Source organism: Hemicordylus capensis, chromosome 2 (genome assembly GCF_027244095.1).
Source record: "Hemicordylus capensis ecotype Gifberg chromosome 2, rHemCap1.1.pri, whole genome shotgun sequence".
Classification (NCBI taxonomy): domain Eukaryota; kingdom Metazoa; phylum Chordata; class Lepidosauria; order Squamata; family Cordylidae; genus Hemicordylus; species Hemicordylus capensis.
In genome coordinates, this window is record NC_069658.1 from 423,843,378 (window position 1) to 423,860,277 (window position 16,900).

Here is a 16,900-nt window from a genome sequence, read left to right on the forward strand (position 1 = left end):
ACCCCCCCCACCATCACTGCACTCACCTGTGGCCATTGCCCCACAATCGGCTGCTTACCTGGGGTGACGGGAGGGAATGGCCATGTCGGGCCTTCCGATCTGTCTGACTGCACAGCCCTAATTAGAATACCAAGGTGGCTTCCACAGTAACAAAACAGAAATGCCATAAAAATACACAATAGAAAAACCATTACAATACAAAATGCCAAATATCAAAAGTTAAAACTGCACCAAAACAATATCTCAAGAAGCAGCAGAAGCAGCAAAAGCCATGCTGGAACAAGTATCATTTTTAATGTGCATTGGAATGTCCACAGTGAAAAGGCCAGTGGGCTCTGCCAAGGGAGGGAATTCCACAGAGAGGGGGCCATGACAGAGAAGGCCCTAGCCCCCCTGGCTGGCAGCTTGGGCAGGAGTTCTCGTAGCCTTGACAGGGAGTGAAGCTGGGATCTGCATGCAAAGATGATGTTGGACTAGATGTATATAAGACCTTGTATCAAGTCAGATCCTTGGTTCATCTACCTTCCAGACATCTACCTCGATATTTCCTACTCTGACTGGCAGTGGTTCTTTGGGTTTCAAGCAGAAGTCTGTCCCAGCCCTACCGGGAGATGCTGCCAGGGATTGAACCTGGAACCTTTTGCATGGAAAGCAAATGCTTTCCCACTGAGCTACGGCCTCATCCCCTGTTGACAGTGTCAGATAAGCTATTGAGTTGCCCACACACCCTCTGCACTAGCACAACTAATCCCCCCCACTGCACCAAAATCCACCCCCACCCCCCGCCGCCCATTGCATAAGGGCAGGTTTTGATGCTTTTAGTCCTGAACTGAGTTAGTGCTAGCGTGATTCTAAGAATAAAAGACCTGCCGTTCTGGAGGTGGTTGCCTTGAAAGGCCTCCAAAAAAGTAAATGAGAGATTTGGGTTGATGCAATGTGATGTATCAAAAAGCAGTCATGGCCTGCGTTCATGCCTGGGAATTGGTCCACGGAGGAATTAATTCTCCCTCTGCCACCACCCCCCATTCCTAATCAGCTAAGGATAATGGTATGGCAAAGGATTGGTAAAGGGGGATAGAGCATATACTCCTTAGGTCGTTCTGTAAGTTATAGGCTGCTGATGTGCACAAAAGCTCAGGCATAGCCCAGCCTTGCTGCAGCAGCAGTGCTTACAACAGTGCCTGCAACAGACAGTATCTTCCCAGATGCTGATTAACCCACAACCAAGGTGGTTTGCTTCCCTATTAAAGGGGAGCAGAATCATTACACCAAAGATGATTTTGCAGCACCCCTCTCCTCTCGCCCTGCATGGTGCTAGGGGGTCCTGGCTGTTACTGGCCAGGCATGAAACCAGCAAAAGGGATTTGGCTCTTCTCATGACGAAGCACTCGACAGATTAAAAATATCGGCACAAAGTCAAGTCAAACCGGTTCTTTAAAAACTCCTAGATCTCTGGGGATTAGTGCAGGCTAGAAGCCTCGCTTGGTTGCGCTGGCCCTGCTGGCTGCGGTCGGGTATCTGCCTGGCTAAGCAGCCTTGGGGCTCATTAACACAGGATTTTCCTCACCTCTGCCTAAGCACAAGCCTTGCTAATAGCCCCTTGGGTTAAGCTTCCAGACATCTAATAAAGCACTCCTTACTTGCAGCTCAGAACCAGGACCATCATCTGTCTGGAAAGAAAATGTCTGGCAGGATAGCCGGGCAGCAGTGGGCCTTTCTTCATCTAAAGGCCAATGCCTTTCCCCCTCACTGTAATAGGTTTCCATAGCTGGAGTTTGAAGCCTTAGAGTTCTAAGACATGTAATGCCCCACAGAAATGAGTGCATCCAATAAGGACATGACTCCCTGCCAGAAGCCCTGTAACAGAGGGAGAGACCACTTGCTTCCAGGACAGCCCCCAGGGTGAGAGACTGGTGTTGGCTGTCTGTTGCTGCTTCTGAGTGCCTGCCCGCAGGAGAGGGAGAGGAAGACACCACCTGCCAGCCCCTGCTTGACCTGTGGTACGGTGGCCACTGGCTGTGGCTGCTCTGTGGGGAGTCTGAGCAGGATTGGGGCCCAGGAGTGACAGCAGTCCCTGCATACCTTCTGCCTGGAGTGGCTACTTCTGGGCCTATAAAGGGACACTGCTTGTGGCGGTAGGCCCTCCACCAGCAGGGGAGTCACTTCGGGGGCGTCACTTCGGGGGTGGGTGAGGGCCAGGCCTCCTGGCCCAGGAACCTTGTGCGTGGTAGTGGTGGGTAGATAACATTTCGGCTTCTGTTTAAAGCATCCCTTGGGTGAAACACATTTAATGTGTCTAGGGTTGTCTGGAGATGGGGAGACAAGGAGGCGTATCCACTAATTATGGGGCGGCAATTCTGGGGGTGGTGGGGAACAGAAGAAGTAACATTGACAGGTCAGCGGGCCTTTACAGGGGAAGGGGAATCAAAAATCTAATAGCTGCTTCCCCTTCCAGATGTCCTGCCAGCTCTTTGACCTTGGGGAGCAGTGTCATCCACCCATGGAACCTCACCTTGCTCCTTTGTAATGCCAGGTTAGTCCAGAACAAATCAGAAACTATCCATGATTTGATTCTGGATGAAAGAGATGACCTGGTTTGTATTGCGGATATCTGGTAGGGGAGGCTGGTGGCCCAGTCTGGTCCCAGCTTCTCCCTCCAGGGTACTCTGTTGAGGAGCAGGTGAGGGACCATGGGCGGGGAGTTGCAGTGGCTGTGGTCTATAAGAACAACATCTCCTCCTTTACCAGGATCCCTGTTGAAGTTTCAGACCATATTGAATGTGTGTACTTAAGTTTTGACACGTGAGGATGTGAATGAGCTCCTTGGAACTGTGTGGCCTACCATCTGTTCTCTTAACCCTTGCCCGACCTGGCTTATACTATCTGGCAGGTTATTGTAGAAGGCCTGGTAAAAATCACAAACGCTTCTCTGAGGGAGGGCAGGATGCCTCCTTGTCTAAGGAGGCAATTATTAGATCACTTCTGAAGAAGCCTCCATTGGATCCCTCAGAGTTGAGCAAATACAGGCCTGTCTCTGACCTTCCATGGCTGGGCAAGGTAATTGAGAGGGTGGTGGTCTCCCAATGATCTCCAGCTGGGAATTTATAGAGGAAGTGTGGCTCTGTTGGTCCTTTTGGACCTCTCGGTGGCTTTTGATACTATCGACCATAGTATCCTTCTGGAGAGTCTGAAGGGGTTGGGAGTGGAAGGCATTGCTTTGCAGTGGTTCCGCTCCTACCTCTTTGGCAGGTTCAGTTTCCAGATGGTGTCCCTTGGAGACTATTGTTCTTCAAAATCTGAACTTTTGTATGGTGTCCCTCAGGGCTCCATATTGTCTCCGACGTTGTTTAACATCTACATAAAAATGCTGGGAGAGATCATCAGGAGATTCGGTGCAGGGTGCTATCAGTATGCTTATGACACCCAAATCTATTTCTCCATGTCAACATCATTGGGAGAAGGCATAACTTCCCTAAATGCTTGCCTGGAGGCGGTAATGGGCTGGATGAGGGATAACAAACTGAGACTGAATCCAGATAAGATGGAGGTACTCATTGTGCGGGGTCGGAACTTGGGAGATATGTTTGATCTGCCTGTTCTGGATGGGGTCACACTTCCCCAGAAGGAACAGGTATGCAATTTGGGGGTTCTTCTGGATCCAAGCCTCTCCCTGGTGTCCCAGGTTGAGGCGGTAGCCAGAAATGCCTTCTATTAGCTTCAGCTGATACACCAGCTGCACCCATTTCTTGAGATAAATGACCTCAGAACAGTGGTACATATGCTGGTAACCTCAGACTGGATTACTGCAATGCACTCTATGTCGGGCTGCCTTTGTATGTAGCCCGGAAACTGCAGTTGGTACAGAATGCAGCAGTCAGGCTGGTTATAACCTATACAAGGTGTTTTTTATAACCTATAAAGCCCTAAACAGCTTGGGCCCTGGGTATTTAAGATAACTTCTTTTTCATCATGAACCCCACTGCCCATTGAGATCATCAGGAGAGGTCCGTCTGCAGTTGCCACCGGCTCATCTGGTGGCTACTCAGGGACGGGCCTTCTCTGCTGCTGCCCTGAAGCTTTGGAATGCACTCCCTGCTGAAATCAGAGCCTACCCATCAATGACAACTTTTTAAAAGTCTTTAAAGTTGCATCTGTTCACCCAGGCTTTTAATAAAATACTGTTTTAATAGTTTTAGCATTGTTTTACAATTTTAAATTGTTGTAATGTTTTAACTTTTTCTCTTTTAACTTTTTCTGTTGTCATGTATTTTGTTTTATTGTGAACCACCCAGAGATGTAGGTTTTGGGAGGTATTAAAATATGTTTAATAAATAAATAATAATAAATATATTAGGGATGCCTATAACAATCAGTCTACAGTCCCAAACAAATGTATTGGGATGAAATTTGAGTGAATACTCCCATTTTCTCTATGTGTTTTAAATTGAAATATATTGTATATATATAGTTCCTTGGTTCTTTTAGGAGACTTGTTTTTGTAAGTCAGTGTAGTCACTGGGGCTCAGTGCAAAATTCCAAGTGGGGGGGGGGATTCTCTTCTCTCAAACTGTTTTTCCACTGAAAATACTATACCTCCCAAGCTTTATTTTACACTGCTGGGGGAAAGATACAAGTACCTGTAGAGTGTGTGTGTGTGTGTGTGTGTGTGTGTGTGTTTGTGCGCGCACGCGTGTGTGTGGGTTGGGGGGGGAGCAAAAGCAATTTAGAAAGAGGATTGGGGGGGGCATTAAGGGAACATTTAAGAAGCCCCTGTCTCCCTAGACCAGTCTTCTATTTCTAATTGCAGTTTTAATATGTTATAAATAATGTTCCAAGAAAGAATCATGGAATTGCACATAACATCTAATTCCCACCCTTAGTAGGACCCTCATGGGTTCTTGGATAATACTTCTCTCCCTAAATGGAATGCAAGCAATGATAATGCATTGCCTGTTTCCTCATCAGGTTTTAGCTAATGACAAAGATGAAGTGATGAGCAACCAGATATCATACTGTATACTGTGGTGAGAGGAACCACAGGACCATTTTGCCATTGAGCCCAAAGGTTACGTACCAAGATGCTAAGCACCTGAACAAGGCAGAGGTGAGTGAGAGGTTAGGAATGGTGGAGGTGTTCTGTCCTGTCTCCTATGAGGTGAGGTGAGCCTGCAGGACCTTGGAGAGCTCTAAGAGCGCAAGTTTATCCAACAGGTGTCCCAGCTCCAACTGAGCCCTTTAATGTCTCTTGACTCTGCCCATCTTCCTTTGGGCTCTGTCCAGTGTTGCTGAATGTGGATCCTAAAAGGGGCAGCCTCTAGGCCTGGAGTCGAGCTCTCTGCTTTCTGTCAGTCATTTCTCACCTGATGCTTTCCTTGTGTCAGTGAGTGGGCACTGAAAGATGAGGGGTTTCTGATTTAGCTGGGGTCACTCGGACCCTTGGGGTGAGTCCAGCTCAGGGAGGGACCATCTCTGGGAGTCTCAGTTTGGTTTCCCAGAACTCCTGGGTGTTGGAGATGGAGATTATCCTGGCTCTTCCCCTTAGGGGTCGTAGTCCTGGCTGTTGCTTCAGGTTGGGGCCATGGGCATGGTTGCTGACCACACAAATGGCTGCCACGCATGTGTGGAGGAGGCCATGTGTATGGCACTGTTGTGTGAGGGCAGCTGGAGAGAGTGCTGCTGGCACACTATGAAAGCTGGGGAAGGGCGGTGTTGCCACCTGCACAGGACTTGCTCTCCTCCCTTTTAAAGGTGCCAGGGAATCACTCTTTGAATCGCAATTCATGCACATCCCTAGGCCATGCTGGGAGGCTCTTTATAGTTTGATGCTGAAAATGATGTCACTAAGTCACACCTTATCCCAGGGCTATACAACGTTGGCCCTCCTGACTGTTGTTGGATTTCAACTCTCATCACCCCTGACTACTGACCACCGTTACTGGGGATGATGCTAGTTGTAGTCCAACAACAGCTGGAGGGCTGATGGGCAGACCTGCCATAAACTAATGCAGAAGAAGAATGACCCTCTGGTTACAAAAGGAGTTCATGTAGCCCATCACATTCTGAAATGATGATGATGATGATGATGATGATGATGATGATGATGATGATGATATTTTTAAAAAACAAACCATTATGGTACAGAATGTGGCAGCCAGGTTGGTCTTTGTGTCATCTAGGAGAGACCATATTACTCCTGTGTTGAAAGAGCTACACTGGCTGCCAATACATTTCTGGGCAAAATACAAGGTGCTGGTTATTACCAATAAAACCCTAAACCACTTAGGCCCTGGGTATTTAAGAGACCATCTTCTTCATGAGCCCCTGGTGGCACAGTGGAAATGAGCCCCTGGTGGCACAGTGGTAAAACTGCCGCCCTGTAACCAGAAGGTTACAAGTTCGATCCTGACCAGGGGCTCAAGGTTGACTCAGCCTTCCATCCTTCCAAGGTCGGTAAAATGAGTACCCAGAATGTTGGGGGCAATATGCTAAATCATTGTAAACCGCTTAGAGAGCTCCGGCTATAGAGCGGTATATAAATGTAAGTGCTATTGCTATTGCTATTGCTATTCACCATGAGCTCCATTACCTGTTAAGACTGTCTGGAGAGGTTCATCTGCAGTTGCCACCAGCTCATCTGGTGACTACTCAGGGACAAGCCTTCTCCATTGCTGCCCCTGGGTTTTGGAATGTATTTCCTGTTGAAATAAGAGTCTCCCCATCTCTGGCAACTTTAAAAAAGGCACTGAAGACACATTTATTCACCCAGGCTTTTAATTAGGTTTATTGTTTTAATACTTCTAATGTTGGGTTTTAAATGATTTTAATGTTTACATTATTTTAATTGTTTAATTTATTTTAATTGTAAACTGCCCAGAGATGCAAGTTTTGGGCAGTATAGAAATAAAATAAAATAAAATAAGATAAGCATGGCACTTCCCACTTTAGCAGGCCCATGGGTATAGCAACAGGGTTTATTTTCCTTTGAACAGGAGTACACCAGGGAATTCTGAGGTGTCTTTAATAGGTGTGTATTTACAAATATACCGGCACAGAGCACTTTGGGAGCAGACCGATTCCTAAAGCAAGCAGCACAACTACTAGTCCTGCATCTGATGCCCAAAGAGAGAAATTGCACCCCATTGTGCTTCACCTTCAGCCAGTTTACCTCTCTTTCTTATATTGGTTCTGTGGGCTCAGAGGTCAGCTGTGGGCCTTGGCCAGGACTCAGCTTGGCCAGCCCCTAATGCTGCCTCTGACTGGGCTCAATGTGAAACTTCAGCAAGCACCTTAAGGGTACTTAGGCTGGCCATAAGGACAGCAGAGGGGTGTTGTTGGATTCCTTGACTCATGGCTGCATTCAGTTGGGGGTGAGGTTTGATCTCTCCAAATCTCATGCAAACTCTTCCACAAAGCACTACAAATAAGCCTCTGATGATCTTTTTTGCATCCTGATGCGGCTCCCCAGAGATAACAAGCTGAGATGCTTCCTCCAGGCCATACAATAATCACCCCAATTACTCCTGAGCAGCGGTTATTAGACTCACGGCAGTACAGTCATTCACAAGGCACAGATAATTAAACAGCTGCCCGGGACAGTCTTGCGCACAGCTGGGAGTGACCAGAATTATTACAATAACCACCAGGGGGTGGGGGTGGGGAATGGTTCAGGGCCAGGCCTACAAAATACATTCCAGCACACCTCTCCACAGCACAGCTGCTCCTTGCTCCATGTGTCTTTGGCACCAGAGCCGCAACCTGTAGCTCTTAGGCCAGGGGTGCCGAACCCTGGGTCTCCAGATGATGTTGGACTACATCTCCAATCATCCCCTTTTATTTTATTTTTACATTTCTATACCGCCTTTCGTTAAAAGAAAACCCCAAGGCGGTTTACAAAAATTAAAACATACAATAAAAAGCAATAAAAACATCAAGCAATAAAAACATCAAGCTAAAAACATATAAAACAGGGATAAAAACAATACAACAGATAAAAACACACAGAAGCAGCAGTAAAAACGATTATGTAAAAGCCTGGGTAAAAAGCCAAGTCTTTAAAAGCTTTCTAAAAGCTGTGATGGAGTCTGAGGAACGAATGGCCACTGGGAGAGCATTCCAGAGTTAGGAGCAGCAACAGAGAAGGCCCTGTCCCGAGTGCACGACAGCCGGGCCTCCCTCATTGTCGACACCCGGAGCAGGGCCCCCCGAGATGTCCTAGTCAAGCAGGCAGCAACCCTTGGGAGCAGGCGGTCCCTCAAATACCCCGGGCCCAAACCGTGTCTGACATCAGCTGTGGGGGGCATGTCTGGGCTGCAAGGCTCAGGTTCTTTGAACCCGTTCGCCCAGTGGTGGCTCCACCTCTGCCTATGTGTCTCTACAGTTGTAACAAATTTGGTTCACATTGGTCCAGGCATAGTGAAGTTGATTGGGGGTGGGGGTGGGAGGGACACACCTCTCTCTCTCTCTCTCTCTCTCGATAGAGAGAGAGAGAATGCCGAGTGATCTCATAAGCTTACTTTCCTTAAGGAAAGTAGGCTAAAAATAGAATAAGCCTCATGTTACCTTCTAATTTAAACAGCCTTTTGAGATGCATTAGTAAATAGTTATTTCTTACTATATACACCTTTTCAACAAAAATGTATATGTTCCCCTCCCTGCCAATATGTTTATCATAGTCACAATATACAGATCAAGGCATTCTGAAGTGCACACTTTTTGGGGGCGGGGTGCAACAGTATGAATCGCCATGTGTGAAGGAAGAAAAGAGAAAGTGAGAAGCGGCAGCCTATGGCAACAGGATGAGCTGCAGGAGCCAAGCCTCTAGATTAGAACCTGTGTGCTCTTGCAAGGGCTCAACTCCTCTGCTCGTGAATTAGCATAACACAATTATCATGTTAAATTAAATTAATTAACATAAGCAAGAAAAGCTTTGCCAATGTTATCAGAAAATAGAAAGATACGAGGACAAAAAAAGGCATCCATTCTTTTATAAAATACATTAATATGGCAGTTTGAAGAACATTAATGTTTTTGCTTTCAGCATAACTCTAGGAATGTGATGAATGCTAATATTAGAATATCTGACCTAGTTTGATTTGCTTGACTTGCAGGGGTGGGGGAGTTTTAGGTCAAGGGGAGGAGCCTAAAGTGACCTCTTTTCATACTTGAAATGCTGACAGGTATGTCCACTGCTAATCTGGTCAGAGCATCTGAAAACTGGGGGCGGGGGCAGGTTATTCAGCTCTGCATGAATAATATACCACCGTATGTGCACGTGATTCAGCGATCAGCGTCATGAAGATGAGGAATTCATCCTTGACTTGAGTTCACTCTGTTCACTCCACTTGGGGCAACCAGCCTTTTCCCTCAGATATAAGCAACTCTTGCTTCAGCATCCTGACTTCCCATAACAAAAAACATTACATCTTCACCGAAATTTTTGGATCGCAAAGATAGTCTGCGTAAGGAAAATAATAATTCACGGAGACACTTACAAATTGTTCCAAATATGTCATAATAGTTCACTCTGAATTCTATTGATAACAATAAACTGGGGATTTCTTATTCTGGGTTTTGGGGGGGGGGGGGTTGTCAGTGGCTGACGTACTGCCCAAGAGTATGTCAGCCTAGTACCGGTGCAGGTGTGCAAACACAAATTTGTGTTATGCAAGAGTAAGCCAATGATTTCCAGTAGGCCTACTCGTGCATGGTGCAAATGCGACTTAACTAGGCTGACAGATTCTTGTGCAGTACCCTGACATCCACACTAATGTTGTGCTGGTGCTACAGGGGAGAGGTGGTTTTTGCAGATCTTCTCTTCCCTTTGATGCCCTCTGTGCCACCCCCCCAAATATGTCCCTGACGGTTGTGTGACCCTCAGGGACATATTTTCAAGAGGCAGAATGTGCTTCAGAGGAAAGGGGAGATTGGCAAAAAATGCCCCTGCTCTGTAGCACTTGTACAGTGTTAGTTTGGATGTCAGCCAATGCACAATTGCATACATGTTTGCCCCAGTAGCACTTTTGTTATGGGGGTATCTCATTTTCCTGAACACTGCCTGGGAAGATGGCAGCATGTGGACATACTTCTTGAAGTCTCATGTATTTTGCTTAATTTTCATTTTCAAATGTATGTGCGTGTTGCACATCTAATATACATACTGTACATACACAGTGCAATGCTGATGCATATCAACTCATGCAGAAAAGCACATGTGAGAACTTGAAGAAAGAGGTTATCTCCTCAGTAAAGCGAAGTTGTCACCCATTTACTGAAGTTACACACGAAAGGATATGTTGCTAATGGACAGTCACTTTCATGTAAGTTGTAGTAGGCTTAGTGAGAGGTGATCATGTCAATAAATGGTAAGTGCCAGGACTGAGATCAAGAGATGTAGGGCCACCATCAGGGGTTGGCCAAGTCGGATGACTCATGAGTCCCCAAATGGAGATTGCTGGCTGGAGACATTGGCCCTGCAAGTGAGCTGCTTCCTCCTCCCATTCTCCCCCTTAGTGATGGGACTTCCTCCCAGAACCCCCTGCGATGACTTCACTTGCCTGCCATCTCTTTGGGGGAAGGGGGGACACACTGATGGTGAAAGCTCTGGGGCAGGAGGAGCAGTATTGTCCTTTCCATGCATTTTCCTCTAACTTGGTGCTGCCCCTGAGAATCTGGAAGGGTTGCAGCCCGATGCCCTCCCTCAAACTCATTCCCCCCAAACTGTGTCCCTCATGGACAAATATTATGACAACGTGCTCATATTGCCTTGCCAGAAGCCAGTGTGCCCTCTCTGCCTGGGGACCCAGCTTCAACGAGCCTCTAGTCTAGCTGCCACTAACTGTGAATTCTTCTTGTTATCTGCACATCCTCTCTGGCCTCCAGTGTCCCTGCTTTGTGATCATTGACATGGTCTTTTGCCTTGCAAATGGGACTAAGCTTTAGATCCAGGGCAGGGGCTCTGCCCTGCCTCTTTCCCTAGGCCTGTGGATGCAGGTGGCTTCTCTCTGGCATGCTGCCTCCCTCATCCCCCTGACTTGTGGTATCAACATGTCATCTCTGAACTTGCGAGGGAAAGAGGGAGGATTCGACCCTCCCAAGCCACTCAGAGAGTTAGTCCTCTATCCTCAATAGATCTGCAGACTTCACGCTTCACAGGAGTGGCAGAGTATTACATCCCCCCAGAGCCATTTTCATTCATTTGGCTAGTAGGTAAAATGAAATGTGAAAATTATTTATAGATCACTTGGGCCTTGGCCGCAGGAGCAAACCACAGATCAAGAACGTCTGATGCTCCAGATGGTTACAATGAAGTGTTGGTGACGATGTGTGTTGTGTGTCCTCCCTCCCTCTTTGCCCTAGCTGGAGAGGCAGTATTTGCCATGACCTTTTCAAACTCTTATGGGAATGCCAATAGGTTTCTCTGCATAAATTCCCAGTAAATGCAATTCTTTTAACATGTGACATGCACACAGCAAGAGCTCATGTAATGTAACTGTCATTAGCTAGGATGTGCAGAGTTTGGGATTCCACAGAACAAGCAAAGGGAGAAATAGGTTCGTGCAAGCAGCCCTCCTCTTCCTGTACATGTTCATGCATGAGGACAGACCCAGCCATAAAGGCAAACTAAGCAATTGCCTGGGGTGCCAGAGTACTAGGGGCACCTCCTGCCCTATTTGCTGCTGAGGAGAGACAGGACAGTCCAGCAGCGTCCAAGCAGCCAGAGCAGAGAAGCCTGGATCTGCAGGAGAGCTACTTAGCAGGATCAACCCAATCAGGAACAGGATATAAGTCAGGAGGTCTGGATCAGCAGCAAGAGCACTGTCCAGCAGGAGCTGGGCTTGGAGAGCTATCATTCAGAAGCTGTTGCAACAACAACCAACTGGTAGTGGGCTGGGCAGCATTATAGTGGGCCCTACAATTTCTGCTCCTCCCTGGAGCCTCAGCAGGATTCTGGGCCTTCCTTAGGCTATCTCTCAGGGAGTGTTACCACCACTTGATCCTCACCTGTGCTGGAGCCAGCAGTAGAGTTGTTCTCCTCCTCCTCTCCTCTCCTCTTCCTTCTCCAAGGCCTCCTGTGTTTCAGATTCCAGGCACAGGTGAGTCCTGACAGCATCTCAGCTATCTACATGAGCCAGGTGACTGGTGGCCAGGAGCACCTGTTACTGGCTTTGGCTGGTTCATCAGCTGTATCTCTGCCTGGAGAGGATGGGTCTGGCATCAGTCTCCCTTTATTTGTTTGTTTGTTAAATTTTTATACTGCCCTTCCAAAAGGCTCAGGGTGGTTTACATTAAGTCACAACCAGGATGAACTACAGCAATATGCTCTACATGGGGCTGCCCTTGAAAATGGTTTGGAAACTTCCATTGGTTCAAATTGCGGCTGCTAGATAGGGGCAAGCCAGGTAGAGCATATAACACTTATTTTGCTTCAGTTGCACTGGCTACCAAATATTGCTTCTGAGCCCAATTCAAAGTGCTGGCTTTTGTCTTTAAAGCCTTATACGAACTAGGAGCCAGTTATCTTCTCCCATTTGAGCCTGCTCAAGTTTTAAGATCCCATTAAAGACCCACAGGTGGGTACCAGGGATAGGGCCTTTTTGCTGTTAGTGCCTCAGCTACGGAATTCTCTCTGGAGAGGTTCAGCAGTATATCTTGCCATCTTTTAGTGGAAACGGAAGACCTCCCTATGCCAGAAGGCATTTTATTCTACTGCCTGAATGCTTCTTATTATTTTCTGTGCCTGATATTCATGGTTTTTAGCTCTGCTATTTTAAATTGCTGTTCTTTATTTTTTGTGTTTGATTCTGTGTTTTTACAACTTTTTAGTGCTTTAGATTTTTTTTATAATACACTTTAATATTGTATTCCAAATGGGATATAAATGTAGTAGCTGACTTTGTGGGCAGTGTAACCTGGAGGTTAGCCAGACGCCAGGGCTGCTGCACATGTAAAAGGCAGCCCCGAGGCTGTTGCAAAGGTCATTACAACAGTTCATGGGCACTTGTTTCATACCACCTCCACTGGGAGGAAACACTGGGAGTAGCACTGGAAACACTGGGAGTAGCACTGCAGAAGTACCTGCATACACTGTTTTTGCAGGGTTTCACAACATGCCCGGTGGCTTGCTAACCTCGAGGTTACATTTCCCAGAATGTTAGCCATTAAATAATAATAAAAATATTAGCCAAACCGCACAGAACATCTGTGTGCTCTTTGGGGCTGGCTGTTCCCCCCTCCCTCCTGCCCCACTCTCTCTTGCCCTCCCTCCCCCTCCTGCCCCACTCTTTCACCCTCCTTCCCCCCTCCTGCCCCACTTTCGCTTGCCCTCACGTCTCCTGCCCCACTCTCTCTTGCCCTCCCTCCCTCTCCCTCCTGCCCCACTCTCTCTTGCCCTCCCTCCCCCTCCCTCCTGCCCCACTCTCTCTTGCCCTCCCTCCCCTTCCCTCCAGCCCCACTCTCTCTTGCCCTCCCTCCCCTTCCCTCCAGCCCCACTCTCTCTTGCCCTCCCTCCCCTTCCCTCCTGCCCCACTCTCTCTTGCCCTCCCTCCCCTTCCCTCCTGCCCCACTCTCTCTTGCCCTCCCTCCCCCTCCCTCCTGCCCCACTCTCTCTTGCCCTCCCTCCCCTTCCCTCCTGCCCCACTCTCTCTTGCCCTCCCTCCCCCTCCCTCCTGCCCCACTCTCTCTTGCCCTCCCTCCCCTTCCCTCCAGCCCCACTCTCTCTTGCCCTCCCTCCGTCTCCCTCCTGCCCCACTCTCTCTTGCCCTTCCCTTCCTGCCCCACTCTATTGCCCTCCTCCCTCCTGCCCTCCCTCCTGTCCCACTCCCTCCTGCCCCACTGTCTCTTGTCCTCCCTCCCCCTCCCTTCCTGCCCCACTCTCTCTTGCCCTTCCCTTCCTGCCCCACTCTCTCTTGCCCTCCCTCCCTCTCCCTCCTGCCCCACTCTCTCTTGCCCTCCCTCCCCCTCCCTCCTGCCCCACTCTCTCTTGCCCTCCCTCCCCCTCCCTCCTGCCCCACTCTCTCTTGCCCTCCCTCCCCCTCCCTCCAGCCCCACTCTCTCTTGCCCTCCCTCCCCCTCCCTCCAGCCCCACTCTCTCTTGCCCTCCCTCCCCTTCCCTCCTGCCCCACTCTCTCTTGCCCTCCCTCCCCTTCCCTCCAGCCCCACTCTCTCTTGCCCTCCCTCCCCTTCCCTCCAGCCCCACTCTCTCTTGCCCTCCCTCCCCTTCCCTCCAGCCCCACTCTCTCTTGCCCTCCCTCCCCTTCCCTCCAGCCCCACTCTCTCTTGCCCTCCCTCCCCTTCCCTCCTGCCCCACTCTCTCTTGCCCTCCCTCCCCTTCCCTCCTGCCCCACTCTCTCTTGCCCTCCCTCCCCTTCCCTCCTGCCCCACTCTCTCTTGCCCTCCCTCCCTCTCCCTCCTGCCCCACTCTCTCTTGCCCTCCCTCCCCCTCCCTCCTGCCCCACTCTCTCTTGCCCTCCCTCCCCTTCCCTCCAGCCCCACTCTCTCTTGCCCTCCCTCCCCTTCCCTCCAGCCCCACTCTCTCTTGCCCTCCCTCCCTCTCCCTCCAGCCCCACTCTCTCTTGCCCTCCCTCCCTCTCCCTCCAGCCCCACTCTCTCTTGCCCTCCCTCCCTCTCCCTCCAGCCCCTCTCTCTTGCCCTCCCCCCTTCCCTCCTGCCCCACTCTCTCTTGCCCTCCCTCCCCCTCCCTCCAGCCCCACTCTCTCTTGCCCTCCCTCCCCCTCCCTCCTGCCCCACTCTCTCTTGCCCTCCCTCCCCCTCCCTCCTGCCCCACTCTCTCTTGCCCTCCCTCCAGCCCCACTCTCTCTTGCCCTCCCTCCCCTTCCCTCCAGCCCCACTCTCTCTTGCCCTCCCTCCCTCTCCCTCCAGCCCCACTCTCTCTTGCCCTCCCCCCTTCCCTCCTGCCCCACTCTCTCTTGCCCTCCCTCCCCATCCCTCCTGCCCCACTCTCTCTTGCCCTCCCCCCCTTCCCTCCTGCCCCACTCTCTCTTGCCCTCCCTCCCCATCCCTCCTGCCCCACTCTCTCTTGCCCTCCCCCCCCTTCCCTCCTGCCCCACTCTCTCTTGCCCTCCCTCCCCATCCCTCCAGCCCCACTCTCTCTTGCCCTCCCCTCCAGCCCCACTCTCTCTTGCCCTCCCTCCCCCTCCCTCCTGCCCCACTCTCTCTTGCCCTCCCTCCCCCTCCCTCCTGCCCCACTCTCTCTTGCCCTCCCTCCCCTTCCCTCCAGCCCCACTCTCTCTTGCCCTCCCTCCCCATCCCTCCAGCCCCACTCTCTCTTGCCCTCCCCCCTTCCCTCCTGCCCCACTCTCTCTTGCCCTCCCTCCCCATCCCTCCTGCCCCACTCTCTCTTGCCCTCCCCCCTTCCCTCCAGCCCCAGTCTCTCTTGCCCTCCCTCCCCATCCCTCCTGCCTCACTCTCTCTTGCCCTCCCCCCCTTCCCTCCAGCCCCACTCTCTCTTGCCCTCCCTCCCTCTCCCTCCAGCCCCACTCTCTCTTGCCCTCCCTCCCTCTCCCTCCAGCCCCACTCTCTCTTGTCCTCCCTCCCTCTCCCTCCTGCCCCACTCTCTCTTGCCTGTCCTCCCTCCCCTTCCATTCCTCCCCTCCCTCCCTCCCTCCCCCCTGCACTGAGAATTTTACCTCACCAGGAGGCAGGTGGCCATTTTCGGCTGGACCTCACTGCCACCATAGGACCTCCTTAACGGGTGGCAGCTGGCCGAAAACGGCGCCGCCACTGCTCCTCCTAATGGGTGGTGAACAGGGATGTCCCGCCGCCCATTTCCCTCCTGCCCAAGGCTGCAATGGCTTCGCCCTGCCGCCCATTTCCCACTCACCCCTTTTCTAGTCTCTCTGTGGCTTCGCCACCACTTTCTCATCTCACCAGCCATCCTGCTGCCACCTCCCGCGCCTGGTGGCCAGGCCGAGCTTTGCCACCTCCCCCTCCCCCTTACCTGGGACAGCCTGGCCTCGCCAGGCCAGGTGATCCTGCCGCTGCCTCCCGGCGGCCAGCCAAGGTCGCCTCCTCAGGCCGTTTTGCGGCCTGCCACCACCATACGCCCTCATTTTTTTTTGCTCTGAACTCTCGCCCAATGCCAGGAACTCTCGCGAGAGTTCTGCCGCCAAATCCTGGGCACGCATGCTGGCTAAGAGAATTAAACATATAGATTATTTTCAGGAAACCACTGGCTACACGCTTGGAGGATGTACAGTTTAGCAGCTTATCGGCTAAGCAATATCCCCTTATCAGCTGGGCAGTATTTCAGGGGACACGCCTGAGAGCCTTCGATACCTGTTGCCTTCCTGGAGCAGAGAGATTATTGTGGAGAGGAAGTAAAGAACTGGCAGTCATGAGAATGAGAACACAGCAGCCTGGTCACTTCTTGATTATTTAACATGTTATTGTTATGCTGCTCAGCAGACAATAAGATCATTCACATAATCAAAAACTATGTTTCTACATGGGTTTGGGAGCCGTGTGTGCTCCCAGTTTTCGCTTCTGTAGAAGCAAGGTAGGAGGAAACCGTAGATGTGAAACCTGGGGAGAAAACTTGGGTAGCTTTTCCTCCTACCTTGCTTCCACACAACAACTTCTACCCAGGTTTTCCTCTTACCTTATTCCATACAACTGAAAATTTGGAGCACGCACGGTTCCCAAACCCAGGTAGAACAGTTTTTTTGTTTGTGTGAATGACCTTAACAAGTTTCAAGGGGAGGTGGAGGAAGCAGCAAGATTTCAAAGCCTGAGGAGTTGCAGCAAAAATCCTTGGCCTGGCCTGGCCTTGAACGCAGAGTGGTGCTCCCATTATCTGAGCCTCTTATCCAGATCTCCTGCTCAGCATCTGAAAGCCCCACATTTCCTCCAAATCTCTGTGTGGCTGTCTGTAAATATCTGATCT

At 50.4% G+C, this 16,900-nt stretch overlaps 1 long non-coding RNA gene and 1 other non-coding gene across 2 annotated transcripts; both read right to left on the reverse strand.

Moving 5' to 3' along the window:
- Window positions 1–609: 609 nt before the first annotated feature.
- On the reverse strand, window positions 610–681 carry TRNAG-UCC (transfer RNA glycine (anticodon UCC)). Its single transcript has one exon. It is a non-coding gene; the product is annotated as a tRNA-Gly (tRNA).
- An 8,288-nt stretch (window positions 682–8,969) lies between these two features.
- Window positions 8,970–16,061, reverse strand: LOC128342461 (uncharacterized). The gene is made up of 3 exons (XR_008314990.1): window positions 15,956–16,061; window positions 12,001–12,192; window positions 8,970–9,454 (listed from the first exon to the last, which is right to left on the reverse strand). It is a non-coding gene; the product is annotated as an uncharacterized LOC128342461 (long non-coding RNA).
- Window positions 16,062–16,900: the final 839 nt, after the last annotated feature.